A 4,577-nucleotide genomic window follows, 5' to 3' on the forward strand; every position below is an offset into this window, starting at 1 on the left:
GTTGCTGTGAGCTGTGACACCACAGCACTCATACTGAGAGCAATAAAGTGAGACTCTGTCTTTAAAAAAAAAGTAACAATGTCATAATGTTTTTAACTGTATTCAGGTTTAAGGTACAGATACAAAGAGAAGCTTAAGTAGTTGTCATGTAATCCTAGGATTGAAGTATACATTTTAAAAAGAAAAACTTAGAAAATGGCAGGATGATAGCTTTTCTTTGTAACAATTGTAGGAGAAAAGTTATAAAGCAAAAATAGCAAACAATATAACCAAATATGATTGTAATCTTATATTAGTCAGAAAAACAAAAATGGGCATAGAACATTTCTGACTATATATTTTAAAAATAAGAGAAAATGCCTACCAGTTATTTAAAATAACATTAAAATGTAGTTTTGAAAGAAACTGTTTCTTTCATGGTATATGAATACATAAAAACATCATCTAGTCTTCAGTAAGTAGATGGTTAAAAACACAAAACAGTGAACAGTATGTAAGAGGAAAAATGACTGATAGTAAACAAACGTGGAATAAAAAGTTCATTTTGAACTCAAATGAAAAGTGCAGATTAAGTCACTGAGATAACATTTTGTGTCTGAAGTAGCTGAGAATGGGTACATTCTTTTATTTTTTGCATAACAAGTTGGCATAATCCAGTTTTGTAGCATACTTGAAATTAAAAAATGGGCCAACCATGTTAACTCACACCTGTCTGTAATCCCAGTACTTTGGAAGGCTGTGGCAGGAGGATTGCTTGAGGCCAAGAGTTGGAGACCAGCCTGAGCAATATATCAAGGCCAGTCTTTACAAAATACAGAAAAGTTTGCAGGGATTAGTGGCTTATTCCTATATTCCAGCTACTTAGGAGGCTGAGGCAGAAGAATAGATAATATAAGCCCAGGAGTTTGAGATTGCAGTGACTGTGATGCTGCTGCTGTGTTCTAGCTAGCCTGGGCAGTAGAATGAGACCTTCTCTGCCCCTGCAAAACAAAACAAAAAACTATTTTGTCTAATAATCCCACAACTGAGGCTCAGTGCTAGGGCGCCAGCCATATACACTGGGGCTGGTGGGTTCAAACCTGGCCTGGGCCAACAATGACAACTACAACAAAAAAAATAGCCAGGCATTGTGGTAGGCACCTGTAGTCTCAGCTACTTGGGAGGCTGAGGCAAGAGAATGACTTAAGCCCCAGAGTTTAAGGTTGCTGTGAGCTATGATGCTACAGCACTCTACTGAGGACGACATAGTGAGACTCTGTCTCAAAAAAAAAAAAAATTTGAAAATCATAATCCTACAGTTGAAAACTTTTTGGACTGGCATAATTCAAATACCGTAAGTAATGATAGCGTACATGTATTGATCTGTTCAGGAAGTTATTATACAGTAGTAGTTTAAAATGATTGCTGTGATCTTGTAGAAACTTAGAATTAATTGATGAAATTTTAGGATACAAAATGAAATGCTAACCAATTTTAAATAAGAGATCTCTGTGTGGGTTAAAAATAGAAATGAGAATAGTTCTTGGCTCAGGGGAGCCTCCTGCCTCTTAAGGCATGAACCATTGTGCCTGCTACTTTTTATTTTTGGATAAATAGTATGTCTCACTATGTGGTTCAAACTTTGACCTCCCAAAATGTGAGAATTACAGGCATGACCCAGTGAATAGTTTTTGTTGGTAGGAATAAGACAGATAACCATATTTTATAGCTGTACCACTGAAATAAAAATCTCTTAGCATTTTAATTTTTACTAGCTTTTTTATATAAAGAATTTATAGTTGTAATCATTTTATACTTTTAAACGTTTGATTTAATATAAATATATAAAAATGCATATTTTTTCCCTACAATATTAGTTAACTAAAAATAACATAGGCATAGACATGCCTCAGATATTTTGTAGGTTTGTTTTAGACCACCAAATAAAGCACGTGCATATAGAAGTTATATGTGCACTATACTGCCATCTCAAGAAACCACTTTCTTGGCTCGGTGCCTGTGGCTCAAGTAGCTAAGGCGCCAGCCACATACACCTAAGGTGGTGGGTTCGAATCCAGCCTGGCCCACCGAAACAACAGTGACTGCTACAACCAAAAAATAGCCAGGCGTTGTGGCAGGCGCCTGTAGTCCCAGCTACTTGGGAGGCAGAGGCAGGAGACTCGCTTGAGCCCAGAAGTTGAAGGTTGCTGTGAGCTGTGATGCCATGGCACTCTACCCAGGGGGATAACTTGAGGCTCTGTCTCAAAAAAAAGAAAGAAAGAAACCACTTTCTTTACTCATAAGCATCTATCCAAGTTTTATCTTGAGATAGCAATTCAGTCACATCTTCAGGCTCCACTTCTAATTCTAATTCCTTTGTTCTTTCCAGCACATCTGCAATTTTTACCTCCATTGACATCTTAAACCCCTCAAAATCTTCTGTAAGGGTTGGAATCAAGTTCCTGTTACTGTTGGTACTTTTTTTTTTTTTTTTTTAGTGGAGACAGTCTTACTTTATTACTCTCGATAGAGTGCCATGGTGTCACACAGCTCACAGCGACTTCCAACTGGCTTAGGCGATTCTCTTGCCTCAGCCTCCTGAGTAGCTAGGACTATAGGTGCCTGCCACAAGGCCCGGCTATTTTTTTGTTGCAGTTTGGCCAGGGCCGGGTTTGAACCCTCCACCCTTGGTATATGGGGCTGGCACCCTACCCACTAAGCCACAGGTGCCACCCTACTGTTGGTACTTTGACCTCCTCCCATCAAGCATGAATGTTCTTAATGGCTCCTTTCCAAAAGGTTTTCAATTTATTTTGCCCACTCCCATTAGAGGAATCACTGTGTATACCAGCTGTGGCCTTATGAAATGTATTTCTTAAAGTCATAAAACTTTAGAGTCAAAAGTAACATTAATCTCCTTATATATTTCTATCAGAGCTCTTGGGTGGTCAAGTATATTGTCCATAAGCAGTAATACTTTAAAAGGGGTCTTTTTCTACCATTAGGTCTCAAGAGTGGGCTCAACATACCAAGAAAACCATCCTGTGAACAGATGTGCTGTCATCTTTGTTATTCTGTTTCCAGAGCAGATTTAGCATAACTCCTAAGGGTCCTGGGATTTTTAGAATGATCGTAAAGTCAATTAGCTATGTTAGGCCCCTAACAAGAGAGTCAGCCTGTCCTATGAAGCCAGTTACTGACTTTTCCTCTCGTTAGGAATGTCCTAGGTGGCATCTTCTTTCAATAAAAGGTTTTTTTTTTTTCCATGCATTGAAAATCTGTTGCTGTGGGCAGCGCCTGTGGCTCAAGGAAAAGGGTGCAGGCCCCATATGCTGAGGGTGGTGGGTTCAAACCCAGCCCTGGGCCAAAAACTGCAAAAAAGAAAATCTGTTGCCGAATGTAGCCACTTTCATCAATTATTTTAACTAGATCTTCTGAATAATCTGCTGCTTCACCTTGTATTTTTTTTTCTGTTATGGAGAGGGCTTCTTAAATCTCATTAACCAACCTCTAGCTTCCAGCTTTTCTTCTGCAGCTTCCTCATCTCTCTCAGCCTTCATAGTATTGAAGAGAGTCAGGGCCTTGCTCTGGGTTAGGCTTTGGCTTAAGGGAATGTTGTGGCTGGTTTGATCTTCTATCCAAAATTTTCTCCATATGAGCAGTAAGGCTGTTTTGCTTTCTTATCAATTCATGTGTTCCCCGGAGTTGCGATTTTAATTTTCCTTCAAGAACTTTGCCTTTGCATTCACAACTTGGCTGTTTGGTCCAAGAGGCCTAGCTTTTGAAAGACTTTATCTCAGCCTTAGACATGCCTTCCTAGCTAAGCATAATAATTTTACCTTTTGTTTTAAAGGAAAAGATAATGTGACTCCTGCTTTTACTTGAATATTTCCAGACCATTGTAGGGTTATTAACTGGCCTAGTTTCCATATTGTTGTCTCTCAGGGAATAGGGAGACCAGGGAGAGGGAGAGAAATAGGGGAATGGCCAGTGGAAGACAACATTCATCAGTTAAATTTGCCTTCTTGCATGCACTGCAAAGCATTACAATAGTAATGTCCAAAGATCATTGATCACAGATCACTGTTACAAATATATAATGATGACAAAGTTTGAAATATTGAGGTTAATTACCAAAATGTGACAGATATGAAATGAGCACATGCTTTTGGGAAAATGGTGGTGATAGACTTGCATGATGCAGGATCGTCACGGACTTCCTGACGTTTATTTAAATTTGTTTAAAGAAAAAGTTTGTTTAAAGAAAAAAAAGTATCTCTGAAGTGTGTGCTAAAGTGAAGCTGAATACAATGAGGTGTGCAGTTAGTTATTGTGTGCCTTTTGAATCTGTTGTTGGTTCGAGTATTTTTCTATTTTAATCTCCTTCCCTGAAGAACCTTGGCATGAATGATTTATTTATTTATTTATTTTGAGACAGAGCCTCAAGCTGTCATCCTGGGCTAAGTGCAGTAGCATCACAGCTCACAGCAGCCTCTATCTCCTGGGCTCAAGTCATTCTCCTACCTCTACCTCCCAAGTAGCTGGGCCTACAGGCGCCCGCCACAATGCCTGGCTATTTTTTGGTTGCAGCCATCATT

At 39.0% G+C, this 4,577-nt stretch overlaps 1 protein-coding gene across 1 annotated transcript in view; it reads left to right on the top strand.

Moving 5' to 3' along the window:
• The window catches only part of PPP2CA (protein phosphatase 2 catalytic subunit alpha), a 31,498-nt gene that overhangs the window by 11,121 nt on the left and 15,800 nt on the right, over positions 1–4,577 (top strand). The gene's annotated exons all lie outside the window — the stretch shown is intronic.

This window comes from Otolemur garnettii, unplaced genomic scaffold (genome assembly GCF_000181295.1).
Source record: "Otolemur garnettii isolate 467f Iridium unplaced genomic scaffold, OtoGar3 scaffold00003, whole genome shotgun sequence".
NCBI lineage: Eukaryota > Metazoa > Chordata > Mammalia > Primates > Galagidae > Otolemur > Otolemur garnettii.